Here is an 18,540-nt window from a genome sequence, read left to right as displayed (position 1 = left end):
GGTATGAGTTAACAATTCTGATGTCGCTAGATCTGTATACTAGAAGTGAACTGGAAGCAAAGGCATGGCAGACACATACATAGGCACATACACACTACCACACTGACGAGGCTGTCAGAGGGACACAGAAGCCAACAGAAGACTCCTAATGTCCAAAGCTGGAATAATTTAAGTTACAAAACAAATTTTTAAAAGTCTTAAATTTTAACCCAAAGTATAAAATAAATATCCATGAGTCAATTTTGATACAAACACGTGATGAAATAAACAAACAAACAAACAAATAAATAAGAGAAGAAAGTTTCCCGTGTAAAAGAAATCCAAATAATTCATGTAGATACTCTGCTCTCAAGGAAGTGAAGCATAATTTTCCGATCCTGAGGTGTAAGTTATACATAGTGACGTTGCTGTGAAGAGGACAATGTAGAAATGAGGATAAAAAAGAAATTATATAGTGGAGAAATCTGTTAAGCACTACCTTGGCCAAGTAAGTGTGATCAACGTGAACAGTGATAAATCATGTTTATAGTGCCCTTGATATGATGGGATGAAAATGACACATCACCTATCTGCTCCTCCTGCCCCAAACCCATAACCCCACCCTTACTATGAAAAAAAAATCAGAAAAATATCAAGAGAGAGGAATTCTGCAAAATACCTGACAAGTATTCATCAAAGCTATTAAAATCACTGTAAAAAAAAAAAGTAAGTATGAGAAACTCACAGCCAAGAGGAACCTAAGGAGACATGACAACTACATGTGATGTGGTAAGCTGGGTGGAATCTTAGAACAACAACAAAAAAAAACTTTAAGTAAAATATAAAATGTTAACAATAATACAAACTCAGTATAGGGTATCTGGGACTCTCTGTACTATATTTTCAATTTTCCTGTAAATCTAAAACTGTTCTAAAAATAATCTACTTAAAAACAAAGTAGGCAATAGAGTCTTGCCTGTATACCACATAAATTTTTAGTGTTTGAGCACTTAGTGTTTTCATTACACATGTAAATTAAGAATGAATGAATAAATAAATAAATAAATAAATAAATAAATAAAACCAGTACATTGGGTTTCCCTGGTGGCGCAGTGGTTGAGAGTCCGCCTGCTGATGCAGGGGACACGGGTTCCTGTCCCGGTCCGGGAAGATCCCACATGCCGTGGAGCAGCTAGGCCAGTGATTTATGGCCACTGAGCCTGCGCGTCCAGAGCCTGTGCTCCTCAATGGGAGAGGCCACAACAGTGAGAGGCCCGCGTACCGCAAAAAACAAAACAAAACAATACATAGACATGATTTTTAAAAAGATAAGAATATTTATAATCTGTTAACTTTATTGAACTAAATTTATTTTATATACTCCCACATAATTTTCTCCTATTAAGATACACATTAATGATGGAAAGCTTTTACATGATCACTCTATCATATCCTTCTGCATAAAAACTTCATAAATTAAATTTTCAATTTTCTGTGAAATAATGATGCCAAGTTTAAAATTTTTTGTAAGTGTAATTTTACTAGTTCAATTGATGCAAAACATATAGTACAAATGATAAATTGTGATTAAATATAAAAAGGAAGACTATTTGTCAAATGCATCTCTTAATAAGAAGTTTGGGCTGTTTTATGTAAGTCTGCGGGGGTTGAATTCATTTATTAATATGCCCAATAGTTGCTTATTATTTGTTTTTAGAATGAGCCTATTATTTATTTTCATAGATATAAATGCTAAGAAAAGTTATTGATGTAAATTAATAGATCAAAATGGAATGAATTTTGTTCTAGCAATGCCAATCAAGTTTTTGAACTTTTTCCAAGTTATAAGGCAAAATAATGAGCATGATTTATCGTCAAAAACTATAATGATCTATCAACTGACAATTGATGAGATTCTCCTTTAATAATGTTGAAAGCAGATTGGAATCCATATTATTTGCAAAATAATTTGTTACCAACTCAGTAATGACATTTCTTCTATCAGATTCTGAAAGTTCTACCAAAAAAGCTTTATAAGATTTTATCAAATAGCCACTTAATTATATCTGTGACTCTTTCACTTTAGGGTACTTCATTTAATAATTTAATATGATGCAATTAGAAAGAGTTTTAAAAATGTAAACATTAATTTTGATATACTTTTATCATCATGATATACTTTGACAAAATATTTTATTTTATCACAAATTTTAAATAGTTTTTGTCAATACTCTGAAGTTCCAGATATAGGTTATTCAATACAGAGGAATAATGTATATATCTAAAAGAATCTTTATTGTTTAACTAATCAAACAAATCAGACTTACTTTCTATCAGACAGCAATTTATTACACATTTCAATGGAAATGAACATGTAAATAAGCATTTTGGAAAATATATCATCACATATTTTATGACAGATGAAAGTATCAATTCACATTATAGAGATAAGTAACTTTACATTTTATAACAAATTACTGAACATATTTGTTTTTGATTATGTGAGTTATAATAAATTAATGCAAATGTGACTTTAATTGTAAGTTATTTATAAAGTTAAAAGTGTGATGTGATGCAAAGCTCAATAGTCCTTCAGTAAATATGTAGCTTGCTTGTGTTGAGAATTGGGGATTAATTACACACACATTTGCATGTGCATGTGTACTTTTATAAGAATATACAAACACATATTATATATATGTATATATATGCTTGTGTGACAATGTGTGTGTATATATGTGCACACAAACACATACATTATAGGTACATACCTATAAATGCCTTGTATATTATATGCGTATATATACATATATATGCTATTAATATCATCAGTTCTCCATAATGAAACTATTCTATTTATGTAATGAAAGATAAAAGCATATACTGCTAAAAATGATTGGTCTGGTAGTTAGCATATATAGCATATAATGGCAATTTTGAAAAGAGAAGATTGAAAGTATATAATATTTTATAAGATGAAAGATGAGGATTAAATATCATTGGAATAAACATATTATGATATGTTTCAACAATAATTTGTCTTATTTTTTCTCACAAACATACATAAGAGATTATATATATATACTTTTTCTCCATGAGTTTTATCAAATACATCTTGAAACACTTGGTAATCCAAAAATAAGTTCAAGGTATATTTAAAAGATTTAACTTCATGATCATATTTTGCTCTTTAGAGCACATTTTTTTCTCAAGATGATTTTTAGTGATAAGTATTGTGGAAAGCATTTTAAAAAGCACTATATATTTGGGACAAAATATTATTTTAGCATTTATAGGTTAATTTAGAATTTATTGAATGTCACCTATAATTGCTGAATTTCATGGGATTTATTCTTTCAGTTGACTTCTACCATCAAATGTCATGATAAGCTTCCCATTCTTCACAATGAGGAGATAATTATGTATTAACCTGGTGTGTAAGGTAAAAAGCTGACAAGTTCTAGACAGAAGCTGGATATAGGATGTTTAGGGACCTAAAAATTAATGTTCTCATCAGCTTGAGGTTTAACACTTTGTAAATCTTTAAGAATTTACTTTGAAAGGGCAGAAGGATTCAAAGCACTGAACAAAAGCCACTTCAAATACGAACATTGCATTTTATATATAAACCAGGAATTGTTTTAACATAGAAGTATTTTCCTTAATGAGTGGTTGTTTTGGTATATCAATCAAACCATGTAACTGGTTACTCTGAAATTTAAAATAAATAGGGTAATAGACCAATGTGTATGAAATAATTCAAATCTGATTTGAATTCTGGCCCTGACAACTGTAAGTTCTAGGTTTTGGGAAAATTAACTTAAGCTTTTGGAGCCTCAGTTTCCCCATCTGTAAAAGCTCATTACCACATTAACCATTGGAGTTCGGCTCTAAATTCCCAGGCTGTAACAGGGCAGGTTTTCTATGCCCTCAGTGGTGAATAGTTTGACATGTGAATGAATAGCCAGGGCTCTGAACTATCAGTCTCTGTAATTTCACCTCACTGGGGGTAAGTGCTCCTTTTTTTTCAAGTGTCCCTTGGGGCTCCTCATCTATCTTCTCTCTATTCTATCTGCTTGATAAATTTTCTTTTGTTTTCCCTTTTATTCTAATTACCTTTTTTTCTCCTCTGAGTACTATTTTTCATTTCTATATTTATGCTTCATCTTTTTAGCTAACGCTTTTCTCTGTCATTATCTAAAACAGCTTAAAAGGAAAAGTCATACTTTCGTCCTCTGTCAGTGTGTTTGTGTGTATGTGTGTTTGACTGTAAGAAATGGCCTTCCGCTTTGTATTCTTGACACCCAATGTTACATATTTACTCAAAATGTTTATTTTGAACTCTTAAAGCACTAGAACATTCATTACTAAGTAGGGTGAGTGTGTTAATTTTCTATTTAATTTTCTATTGATTCATAACAAATGCCAAGACTTGATTCTCATTCTCATCTGACAGCTTTCCTAGGTCAAGTGGGGACAATCTGTTTCCAAGTTCATGTGGTTGCTCACAACATGGTGGCTTACTTCTTTAAAGCCAGCAAAGAAGAGCATCTCCTAGCAAGACACATGTTACAATCATATATAACATCATCACTTACACATAATCCAGTCACCTTTGCCATATTCTATTGGTAAGGAGCATGTCATGGGTCTTGCCCACACTCAAGGGAAAGGGATTATACAAGAGTACTGAAAAGCTACAGCCTGTTCACCTCAGTGAATAAAGGAAAGATTTCCAAACAGCTAAAGATGATCATCATATTTCTTTTTCATTGATTTGTGAAGGCAAGATTAGTGATAAGCTTATAAATCATATGAATAGCATGAACTGTATTAAAAAGAAAATGGCATGTCACTGAAGGTCTTAAGTAGCAGGGTAACAGACTTCTGTCTTTTAGGAGGAGCACTGGGTACTATCTGGAGAAGGCAATTGGAGGCCAACAAAACCATCAATCCATGTAAAAGGCAATATCACATTGGATTAGGGAGTGGTTATATAACTGACAATCAGTGGATGAAGTTGAGATGTTATTCTGAAAACAGAATTGACAGGGCCTAGTGAAAAAAGGAGAATTTTGAAAATGACCTCTGGTGTGGAAGTTAATGATGCCCATTTACTGAGACTGAAATCACTGAAAGAGGAGTTGGTTGGGTAGATTTGGCCAGTTCAGACTGGGGTGAGACCTCACCCTATAGAAGGTAACAGAAGGACTAGAGCTGTAAAGTAAGAAGAGAAGAAGGTTGAGCATATTCCCAGATAACACTAGGATTTAGGTAAGTGAAGGGAACAATGTCAGGAGAAGGAATAAGAAGCATCAGAGGGAGGAGGAAATCTATATAATATGAAACCAGTGGATAATAGTTTTCAGAAGCAAATGACAAAATTCTGTACTATGACTGAGATATAAATAACATAAGTAATGCAGAATACATTGTTTTATCAGTAAAGACATTTAGGTGCACTTCATTAGTGCATTTTTTTCTTTTAATGTTATATTTCTTTGGGTTTAAGGGCCCTCTGAGGTTATTTATAGGAACAGAAAACTAATATTGCAAATTAGTTTCTTAAAGTGCTGTCTACTTTCTTCTATTTATAGTGAAATTTCACTTTACAAGAGTTCCATCCAGCATTGAATCCTCAAGAAATAGAATCTGTACTGGCATCCTGAAAAGTTGTAAATACTGCACAGCATTTTAGGAAACAGAACAACTGAAACACTAATTATGTGTTCCTTTGGAGATTTGTTTGGAATCGAAACTGCCATTTGTTCTGTAGTGACAAGTCCAGGTCTAGCATTTCTCTTGGAATTCTACTGCAAGTTTTCACTTAAGCAACTGCAATCGCAGGATAAGGCATTCCTAGAGATTAATGACTGCCTGGGAGGGATTGCTGTTTGGTCCATTAACTCCAACCAGTCATTAATTTCCATTAAAGGTCCTGCATGAATGTTATTATTATGAATATGAACTGAAAATGAAAGAAACATACTGTAGGTATATTGATTTCACCCTCCCTCCTTGGATGATGAAAGTCATTTCATTTATCTGAGGATCTTCAGATAACTGAAGTTCCTGCATATAAACCAATCACTTTACTATCTAGTTTTGCTTACATTGAAACAATTAACTAAGAAGGAAATTAGGAGGGCAGAAGTCCCCAGACCTAATCTAAAAGTCTTGATCCAACCAATCTATGTTAATCTTAACTATAATTTCTGTCAAACACAATAGATTTAAAAAAAAAATATTGCCCTAATGCCCTAGTTTATAGTGAGATCTGTCTTAAGTTTGACAGAAATTGTTCTGTAAGATACAGATTTTGGTTTTAACTTATAAAAGATATAAATGAACTGTTTACTCTCCTAAAATACTGTAAATTCTTGAGACTGAGACAGTCCAAAGGCTAATTTAGATAATCATCTCAACAATTTAAGTCCCAAGTGTCTGCAGAGAGTTAACTAGCTCACTTCAGTGACATTGGAAAACCCAAGATATAAACAATGGCAAAGGAAAAAGAAAAATGAAAATGAGAAAACAAAAATAATACATTGGATTTTTATAGCATCCACTGTTTATTATCAAACTCTTGAAGTTTGCTTTGTCATTAACATCATGCTCCAGCTAAGGATACTGCAACTATCCAGGTAACACTATCACAAGCTAATTGATTTGTTTAAAGTCAAATATATAGTTAATTAGAATTCTGCTTTTGTTTTTATCTACATTGTCTTGTGTGTGAAGGGAGAAGGAAGAGGCATATTGAATAAAAAAAAAGAGGAGGATAGGAAAATAGAGAGATGTCTACCATGGTGGCTGATTGTGTGCTAGAAACACACTTCACTATGGCCTGAGATCTCCACTGAATTGTTTATGTTTAACCAAACATAGCTGGGACATAACTGTGATATAATCAAAATGTTATCAGAAATCAGAGGGGTTGATTACTACTCTGACACAGGCACTCAATAATTGCATGACCACTTAATGATTGTTTTAACTTTGCATATATTTTCACCTCAGAAATTTTACTTCCAGGAAAATAAAAATAATTAAATGAAATAATGAATATGACCATGCCCAGTGCATCAATATCATTCAACAAATTATTTTGAAACCTTAATTACCCTGATCTTGACTCAAATTCAGGGGAGCAAAACCTCAGTTATGTCATATTTAGTATAAATGCCTTAGGGTAATAAAAGAAAACTTATAACTCTTTTACCATAACTGTCATTTCTTTTAGAGTTCATTAATAAGAACTCATAATATACCCCCTAAATGTGCAAATCTTACTGAAGAGCAAAAATAGATAACAAATGTATTGTTCAGAGCCTTCCAAGGGTCTATGGTCTAACTGGGAAGAGCACAATGAACTTGTTAGTGGCTTTGTTCTAAGTGCAACATATCTTCAGACAAACGAAAGATCCAAGTTCACCAGTGTAACCAAGGTCTGGCAGAAAATTGTTGAAAGATATTAAATAAGTAAGGAGGAGAAAGTAAGGCATTACCAATGTAAAATGATTGGATAGAAAATGGAGCAGCCAGGGAAGATACTAACATTCAGTGAGGACCTGATGAGCCCCAAACAAATCATCTACAAAAAGTACAGGAACTACTTTCTAAGTAACCCCTTCAAAACTGTAAAGAGCAGGCATGCTTTTATTATTCAAAATAACTTTTATGATAGGTATTGCCTTCAACATTTTATATGTAATCCAATGTGACCTGACACCTCTCCGATCCCATGGATATCAACAGGATTGCCTCACGGCCCCAATTCCACAATGGCCTTGGTAAGCCTCAAGCCTCTTCAGGTTACTTTGACTACTTCTCTCAAAGTCCCCTCTGCTCCTGTATACCGAGCTTTCACATGCTGACCCTGTACTACACTACCATAGCACAACTGTGAACTCTTCTTTCGACCAATTTTCACTAAAATCCAGTCATATGACACGTTCTTATTTTAGTTGCTTTATTGAAGCTCAGATTTCAGAAAAGTTGGAGAGGGGCACACACCGAGAATTACAACTCTCCTCATTCACCTGCCCCGCATCCTTCTACTTCACACACTCCATTTCAGAAGCCATATACAGTCCTTCCCTGGTCTCATACAAAGTAACCTAATCTTCTCGGAACCTTGATACCATCGGGCATCCCATATCCCAAAGAGACTCAACTACCAACAAACTGTTTATCAAAGAACTTTTTCAAGCTCGGTTGTTCAAGTATCAGGACATATTGTAAAAAAAATTTGAAATGGACAAAAAATTATAGAGTGCCCTATCCTGTCAAGCTTACCCTTATGTCACATTTCAGTTTTCATTGCTCTTAAGCTATTTGCAACTCTGCAAGTTTTAGAAATCTGAAATAATGCAAATAATTCCAGTCCATACACATGCAAGAGTTCTACCTGGTGGAATGTATTGATAGTTGAATATTGCTCTATAGAAATTGACTAATTGTGCATCTGGTCATAAATTCATTGTCACAATTCCTGATTGTCTAAATGTGTGCTCTTTGGGAATCCCTTCTGAAACAGCTATGGTGTCTTAGTGTTTCCCACATTAATTAATGACAATAAAATCTTTGGCCCATGTTTGAAAAATATTTTTATGAAAGTTATGTTAGCTTTTTAAAATTTGCTCAATAAAATTTAACTTCCCATACAATATTTTATACTAATCTATAAGGAGTGTTCAAATAATATCTTTAACTTCTGGGGAAATGTCTGTGAAAGCCAAAAAACAAATTTAGGAATTCTCAAAGAATTTCTTTGTTACTCAGCACATTCAAGAAAACCCTACTACCTTCAGTAGTCCATAGAATATAAGCATAGTAGATTCTTAAATGTGCTATAAAGGTTGCCTTCTAGAAATGACACAATATAAATGTCATTTTATTTAAATCTCAGTAGCATAAACGAACACACATGCTCTTAGATACAATCATTTTATGCTCACCATGAACTTGTAATTCTGACAGTGCATATAACTTCAGATTTTATGGCCTAAATTTATTATATTTGAAGGGATGTCTACTCATTTGATGATAATCTTAGAAGTTGTTATGTCTTTTTTGTTTGTTTGTTTTTCAAGAAGCTGGACATGACAAGACATTAAACTTGTGAAGGTTTGTCTGTACAGGGTTGTAGGGCAGGAAGAAAAAAAAGCCACCCTATTATAAATGATTAAGAGGCACATTAGTCAATTCATCCTACTAATTACCTGCTGAAAGTTTTAGGTGAGCTTTTATGAGTTTTATAAATGTTAATTACAGGTTGCTAAATGTATATATACTTTGTAGAAGAGTAAAGCGAGCCCAGTGTTAGATATCTCCTTCGACCATTACATTTCACAGAATGTATTCTTTACTGGCTTTTTTTTCCATCAAATATCATGATTATGCCATGGGTTTCACTTGGGGTTGGGATAACCAGATAAGTAAAACATAGTTTGTTTAGTTCTGGCCAAGCTCTAAGAGGATGAATAAATATAAACAGCTAACTAGTAAGAGGTTTAAATCCTGTCTTTGCATATTACAAAACTGCAGGGTCTTGTGTCCTTTACATAATTTAACACTCAGTTGTTAAATCTATAAAATGAAGACCTTTATCTCAACTCCTTAGGACTTTTATGAAGATTAAATATTGAGCAAGTACCTGACACATAGTAGATGCCTAACATTCTACAGATTACTTAGTGATATGCTGCAGTTCCAGTGGAAAATGTCAGGGAAACTGAGTAGAAATAGACTTAGTAACAAGTAGAATTATGGGGATACTCATCAAACTCATGACACGATGTAGATTTTCAAGAACAAGCAGTATTTTCTAAGCAATGGAATTACATGTTCCAATACATAGGAGGTGTGAGATTTCAACATTCAGGTAAACTAACCTATTCAGCTTTAAAAAACAAAGCAAAACAAAACAAAACAAAACAAGCCTATACTCTTAATTTGGGGTAATTAAAATCTTTAAATTCTGGTTAAGTTAAAATCTAATATTGAATTTATTAAACTTAGAATAAATTATGACCATAATTTCCAGACTTAACGTGCATTCCCTAATATATACTTTCCCCCTTAGAAAATTTCAGTATGGTCAAAAATACTTTGATTTTTTTTATATGGTTCTATCTGCTTACATCTTTAAACCAAAAAACAGCAGATACGTGGTTACTAAATGTTAGAAGAAAGTTTTTGTGTCTCTGTTATAAGAAAGGAATTGGTCGATATGGGTAATCCAATCAAGATTATTAGGAAGTTTACTCAAGAGAATGTTCTTTAAAATTTTAATAGGCTCCCAGTAAATAGATGGGACTATTTTTTCATAGTTTCTAAATTATGCTCACTTTTGCTATTCCCACAGAGTTTATGACTGTAAATTCTGAAGAAAGCAGTAGGAGTGGAGGGACAGTTAGGATAAGTGTCAGGGAGCAATGGGAAGAATAGGATGCAGGAAAGGCAAGAATTTTGGATGTGACAATAATCTCTACATGTATGAGTCTATGTAAAAACTAAAAGCACTTTACGAAACCTTTCATTTTTTAACATAAGGTAAGCATAGTTTGAAGTAATTTTCTTATAATTTACATGGAAAACGCCCAGCAATTTCAGACTTTATTTTTGTGGTCTCAGATGACCAATGTCAATTTCTCCTTAAATCTGAAGTCAAGTCTTAATTGTCCTTCTAATAGGAAGAGAAGCAGCTGAGCTAATACCTCATCTTTTGAAGGTCACTTAAAAATGAATGAATGAATGATGAGTTGCAGTTTACAGTTTAGAAAGTATTTTCACATACGGAGATGGTTAAAAACCCCCAGCTGTGTCCCTATCTAAACCCCTTCTATGTACATAGGCTTTAGAGTTTTGTCTTCACCAAAGATTGGTGAAAATTAATAAAGAGAAGAATCACATGTGTGCAGATCACAATATCAGGTAAGGCTAGATTGGAATAAAGACCTGACTCTCAAGTCATGCAGACTGTTGAATGAAACACATATTTAGGAATCATAAGTAAACCAATGTGTGATGGTTAATATTATGTGTCAACTTGGCTAGGCTATTGTGTCCAATTGTTTGGTCAAATACTAGTATAGATGTTGCTGTAAAGGTATTTGTGGATGTGATTAATAATTCATTTATTTTAAGTAAAGATGATTATTCTCTATAATGTGAGACGGTCTCATCCATCTCAATTGAAAGTCTTAAGGGTAAAAATTAAGGTTTCCAGATGAAGAAGTAATTCTGCTTCAAGACTGTAGCATTTAAACACTGGCTGTGTTTCCAGGTTGCTAGCTTGCCTTACAGATTTTGGACTTAAGACTGCAGTATCAATTCTACTCTGAAATTCTAGCCTCTGGTCTGCCCTACAAATTTCAGACTTGCCACTCAATCCTTTGGGCCAGTTCCTTAAAATAAACTTTTCTCCTTATAGACATCTATATCTATATGTCTATAACTATATGCCCTATTGTTTTTGTTCCTCTGGGAAACAGAGTCCTACTATACAATGTAATACACTTAACAAGTAGATCAATTTTTTTGTGTGTGTGTGAGTCTGAAATAACTTTTTTATTGTTGAAATACATTGATTTGGGGATTATTTTCTTTCCACAACAAACCTGACTGATACAGCCTTTCTAAAGGTACATTGCAAAGATAAGGTAAAGCAAGGAGATAAATAATAACAAAATCTGTAGCCATCTATTGACTCATTCCATGTCAGTCATTCACTCACACATTCATTCTTTCCTTTATTCAAGAAATATGTATTACTGTAGGACCTGCCAGTTGGTATTGGGAATTTAAAAAAAAAAAACAAAAATGTATATCAAAACAAAGCAAACAAAGCTGCCCCCTTAAGAAATCTATTCTCTCCCAGAATATTGCCCATTAACGTTTTGAAAATTAGTTTCTCCACAATATTTCAACACTGGATACTATAATATAATAGCAATAGGTAAATTAAAATTTTATAACTTTTTTTTCCAATCTAAGATTCAATAAGTATTTTGAAAATCACATTTCCATAGTTTATACTATATGCTCACCTATCCAGAGCTTGAAATAAGGCCAGACCTGAAGGCATCTTTTTAGAATAAGTCAATTCCTTAAGACTGTATATTGAGTAAGAGAAAGTGTACTGTGGAGGAAATCACAATTCAGCATTCCTGCGTCATCTGTGTCACTAACTAGCTGTGTGATTTTCACCCATCTCCACCTAAATGTATTCATCTGTAAAATGACAAAATTAGATTATCTCATCTCCACAGACTCTTCTTGCTGTGACAACCATATAATCTCTGTAGTTACCATCTCCAGAAGGACTGAGATATACAAAGACTCTCTTCCAGGGACATATGGCTGGCATAGGCAGAAAATTGACTCAGTAGAGATATTTTCTAAAGATAAAGTAAGAAATGGGCTGTTCAGGGATTTGAAGTCTATTTTTATGAGGAATGCATAAGTATCTGAAACAAATTTGATTGGTTCATTAAAGTGATATAAACCATAAAATCCCTGGTACCCATTGGCCCCAGATGAAGGGTGTTGTTTGTTTCTTTGCCTGTCTCGTGTCAGCCCTCGCTTCCCCCATGATCATGTTGTCAGGAAAATAAGGGTTTGTTACTCTGTATTCCTGCTCTGATGCCTTTCAGGCTCTGAACTAATTGACCATTTGCACCTCAAACTTCACGAGGACTTTGTTCAGGAATCTGAGATTTCTCCCAAAATTGATTTTTAAGAACTGTGATGAAAATTTGCTATACCCCCAATATAGAGGTTAATAATACCATTTTGCAGAGGTAGATGATGTGTCTAACATGACCCAGTGACACTGGGATTTAGAAATTTAGGAAAAGATGCATGAAAACTAACTCTAAGTTTACCTTTTAAAACCTGAGGAAAACAATGTTTCCCTAGTTGCTCCCCATGATGATATAGATATAATTATAGTCATAATAAAAGTAAAAGCAAAGTGGGAGGATATAGTATATAGACAACATCATTGTCACTGAAATTTAGACAGAGGGATAGAAATTGGTTACTATCACAGAATACCTTCTCACATGTTGGACTGGTTCATGGGAATGTTACAACATCTGATGTCCCTACTAAAGGAGCCATAAATGTGCTTTAGTCCTGACTAAATTGGCCATGTCTTTCTGTATTGTACTACTCACTGCTACTGTTTTATTAATGCTAATAGATCTGTGGTTCAAAGTTTGGTCCCTGGCCCAGGAACATCACACAGGAACTCCTTAGAACATGTACATCTCAGAGCCTCTCCCCAGACCTACTGAATCTGAAACTGTGGAGTTGGAGTCCAGAAATCAGTGTTTTCACAAACCCTCCAGGAGATTCTGATCATGCTAGAGTTTGAGAACCATTGCTGTGGACTAACACACCAATTTACACCTAAATCCACTCTACCAACAAAAACTCTTATTAAACATCTACAGAGAAACAGACTTTTCTATCCTCCATGTGCATCTAAATATAGAACCTTGCATCACAACAGAACAAAACTAACAATCAAACAAACAAACAGAAATAAATAAATGAAGGGATTCCAAAATGTACCTTCAGAAAACAATGGTCCTTTTACTTCTCTTTGTTGCAAATTGTGTTTACAGTAAGGGATCTCTGGTGAAATCGAGACTCCTTCCCCTGTGATCTTACACTATGATTTAAGTTGTTTGATATTTATTTATCTTAGACTTCCAGAGGCAGTTAGAGTGAAATGAAAGCATTACAGACATCGTTAGATACAGCAGACCTAATATATGTAATTCCAATGTTCCTCTTTCCTCTTTATCTTTATATATCTGCATTACCAACCCACTAGTTCAAATGATTAGCTGTAAGGGGTTGAGAAGAAAGCATTTATTAAATCCATATTCAAACAAATATTAGGTAGTTAGAACTCATGCCGGGAAAATAAAAGGTAGAGATAAGAAGCCATTTGGTACCTTGATTAAAATTAAGCAGAAATAATAGAATGTCTAGAGGAAGAAATAATATAAACCCATAACACTAATCTCCTATATCAAAACTGCATAACAATTTGACTCCACTTCTCATTGATTTGTGATTTAAGGTACAGGGGACAATTTGGAAAGATCAGAACTATTACCACATACCAAAGATAATACTTCAAGCTCTTGATTCAAAATCTTTAATGTTTTCAAACAATCCATAATTAAAAGTCCACCTATCTTCAATTCTAGAAATCATTTCATAATGCAAACTTAATTGGCTGTTATTAGCAGGACCAGAATAAGTAGCTTGTTGAGGCCATGATGAGTTTATCTGTTATGCTCATAATTAGGACTCCCACAGCCGACAAACCCAGAGGGGCTCAGAGCTCACAGCCAACCCCGGTTGCCAAGAGCCACTTCCACATTCTTAAATCATCAAATTGCCATTCCCGCCGGCACCAAGAGTCACCACTCCTAACTTTCCTCTTTATATTTTTAATCTACCATGTGGATTAATTTGCTTTCTGAGAGCATCAAGGGCCAAAGGTTTTATGAATGAGTATGTTTGCTTTTCTCAGAAGGATGTCAATTGCTTTGAGAATTTGGAGCTCGGAAATTGGGGACAGGAATTACTGCATTATTATCCTCAGACATTGAGAAACCAGGCAGTCTTCTGAAATGTTGGTCTTTGAGGATATGTCCTCCCACTTTATTATTGTTGTTATGATGATGATAATGATTTTAAGCAAATTTATTTGTATCTCCACATATTTTACAACTTCCCTCTTTCTACTTTTGTCCCTCCTCTGGGAATAGGTAAAACCTACTCTTTTAGTTCTGTATTCCAGTGAGAAGCTGGGCTATATCCCTGTTTAAGTCATGCATTTTTTAGGAATAGCTTATATATATCTAGCTAGAAAAGCTTAAAGGATCAATCTGAATGTTATTCAGACACCTTCAAAGACTGCGGTAACAGCTGCATTAAGGTTTATCACTTGCTGAGCCTATTTAAACACATAGTGTTTAAACACCTAGTGACAGTGTTACTTTTTTTTTTCCCCAGCAAATAAGGAGCTTGAAGAAACCCTGATACCCAGGCCATAATCCAGGTCTATTAAATCATGATCTGTAGCAGAGTATCCAGCCATCAGTATTTTTAAAAGCCTCCCAAGGAATTTGCAAAAACCTCCAAAATTGAAAACTACTGTAGAGAAATTCCACATTAATTTTTAAAGACAAATAAGTAGAACAGAAGATCTGGTTGGATGTGTTTCCCTCCTAGAATCATTTTATTTTCATAGAAAATTTCTGGCATTGTGATAAAAACTATTTTTCTGTTCTTATGGGGATTGGGGCTAATCAAACAAAAGATGGGAAAGAGGCATATCAGCTTAATTCAGGGTCCTTCTGCAGAGTGTGTCACTTTTGTCTCATTTTATAGGGGTCAGATTGTTTTTCTTGCCTAGGAAAATACCTCGTGGAAGTTGTGTTGCTTATAATCTGTATGACTTTAGGCAAGTAGTCTAATCAATAAAATGTGGATAATATTACTACCTGCTTCATAACATTAGTGGGTTTAAAGGGATAACTTCATAAAGCAATTAGCACAGAAAAAGCTGGCATAAAATAAGAACTCAATAAATATTAGCTATTATTATCAGCATGAGCCAAAGCCAGGCATTTTGGTTATTGAAACAAACACAAAGTATGCTTTTTTTTTCTGACTCTAACTACTGAATTACTATTATTTTCAATTTAACTTGTCAGAAAATGTATTAGAACATTTTATCCTTAGATTTTCAGAGTATAAAGTAAGTTTCTCTCTTTCTTACATGACAATGGCTCTGGAAACATAGTCATTTGCTTTATGTTCCAGATATTGATATTTCAATAAGGTCTTCTGGGGTTGATTTCCTTCCAGACTCTTAGAGAAAATAACCTTGCTAAGAATAGATCTGGGGTTTTCTAAAAAGACTTTGCTGTGAGGGACAAGAGGTACACGGGCCTCTCACTGTTGTGGCCTCTCCCTTAACGGAGCACAGGCTCCGGACGCGCAGGCTCAGCGGCCATGGCTCACGGGTCCAGCCGCTCCGTGGCACGCGGGATCCTCCCGGACCGGGACACGAACCCACGTCCCCTGAAGTGGCAGGCGGACTCTCAACCACTGCGCCACCAGGGAAGCCCGATGAAGACTTTTGACTTGCCTTTTCTCTATTTTATCTTAATAGGCTTTGAGGAAGGAGGGCTGATGTCTCCACATATACCATTTGAACAGTAAAGCAAAACACACTACAACAGGACCTAATCTTAAGGCGATTCTAAAAATTACGTATCCAAGATTTAATTATTCATCAGAGTACTTCCCTTGCATAAACATGAAATAAAAATGTCCCAGTGTTACTACATTAAATATGATCATCCAGGAGAAAAAAAGAGTAAAATTATTTTAAAAACCATGAAAAAGAAACTCATCAGGAAGCATTTGAACAGCTAATTAAACTGCATGGGGAAAAAAGCTGGTCCACAGTAAAAGCGTTTAACATTGTAATTTTAATTTCATTAAGGGCCAATTTTATTGCTTGAGAAGATTCACATTTGACATTTCTATCTTCAAAAATTGTATGAATTATTTGATTTATTTAGATAATTATGTTATAGCTGTCAAAGGAAATACAAGACGTTTAGTTAAATTTGGGGTTTAGATAAGCAACAAATAAATTTTTAGCGTACGTATGTCCCCACAAATATTGCATGGCATATACTTATACTAAAAACATTCATAATTTTCTAACATTCAGATTTAACTGGGTTTCCTCTGTTTCCTAAGCTGACAACTTTAACTTAAATCACATTTCGTGTTTTTGATAAAAGCACTGTAAGGATTTTTAAGAGTTGAAGTGTGATGCTTTTCATTTGACCTAAATATTTGAAACAGAGTGAACTCTTCTGAGGCTGGAAAATACACTTATTTGGGGAAAGAATAGACCTACTATCTATGTTTAAAAAAACATTTCTTATAATGGACACTCAAAGGACAATAAATTAACATTAAAGTATTCTGTATGATGTTTTATTTTTTTTCATTTCTTTACCAGATTTAGAGATGATGAAGGTATACTGAATTTTATTTTTAATTTAGTGAGTATGATCAGTTTTTTTTAAATTTTTTAACTCCTTTATTAGAGTAGAATTGCTTTACAATGGTGTCTTAGTTTCTGCTTTATAACAAAGTGAATCAGTTATACATATACATATGTTCCCATATCTCTTCCTTCTTGCATCTCCCTCCCACCCTCCCTATCCCACCCCTCTAGGTGGTCAAAAAACACGGAGCTGATCTGACTGTGCTATGTGGCTGCTTCCCACTAGCTATCTATTTTACATTTGGTAGTGTATATATGACCATGCCACTCTCTCACTTTCTCCCAGGTTACCCTTCCTCTTCCCTGTATCGTCAAGTCCATTCTTTAATAGGTCTGCATCTTAATTCCCGTCTTGCCCCTAGGTTCTTCTGACCATTTATATATTTTTTATTTTAACTTTTTTTTTTTTAGATTCCATATATATGTGTTGACATATGGTATTTGTTTTTCTCTTTCTGAATTACTTCACTCTGTATGACAGTCTCTAGGTCCATCCAGCTCACTACAAAAAACTCAGTTCCTTTATATGACTGAGTAATATTCCATTGTATGTATATGCCACATCTTCTTTATCCATTCATTTGTTGATGGACACTCAGGTTGCTTCCATGCCCTGGCTATTGTAAATAGAGCTTCATTGAATATTTTGGTACATGACTCTTTTTGAATTATGGTTTTCTCAGCGTATATGCCTAGTAGTGGGATTGATGGGTCGTATGGTAGTTGTATTTTTAGTTTTTTAAGGAAACTCCATATTGTTCTCCATAGTGGGTGTATCAATTTACATTCCCACCAACAGTGCAAGTGGGTTCCCTTTTCTCCACACACTCTCCAGCATTTATTGTTTGTAGATTTTTTGATGATGGCCATTCTGACCAGTGTGAGATGATATCCAATTGTAGTTTTGATTTGCATTTCTCTAATGATTAATGATCTTGAGCATTCTTTCATGAGTTTGTTGGCAATCTGTGTATCTTCTTTGGAGAAATGTCTATTTCAGTCTTCTGCCCATTTTTGGATTGGGTTGCTTGTTTTTTTGATATTGAACTGCATGAGTTGCTTGTATGTTTTGGAGATTAATCCCTTGTCAGTTGCTTCATTTGCAAATATTTTCTCCCATTCTGAGGGTTGTCTTTTCATCTTGTTATGGTTTCCTTTGCTGTGCAAAAGCTCTTAAGTTTCATAAGGTCCCATTTGTTTATTTTTATTTCTATTTCTCTAGAAGGTGGGTCAAAAAGGATCCTGCTGTGATTTATGTCATAGAGTATTCTGCCTAAGTTTTCCTCTAAGAGTTTGATGGTGTCTGGCCTTACATTTAGGTCTTTAATCCATTATGAGTTTATTTTTGTGTGCGGTATTAGGGAGTGTTCTAATTTCATTATTTTACATGTAGCTATCCAGTTTCCCCAGCACCACTTATTGAAGAGGCTGTCTTT

The sequence above is a fragment of the Mesoplodon mirus genome (assembly GCF_964341445.2).
Source record: "Mesoplodon mirus genome assembly, chromosome: 4".
Lineage (NCBI taxonomy): Eukaryota > Metazoa > Chordata > Mammalia > Artiodactyla > Ziphiidae > Mesoplodon > Mesoplodon mirus.
Note: the sequence above shows the minus strand (reverse complement) of the source record.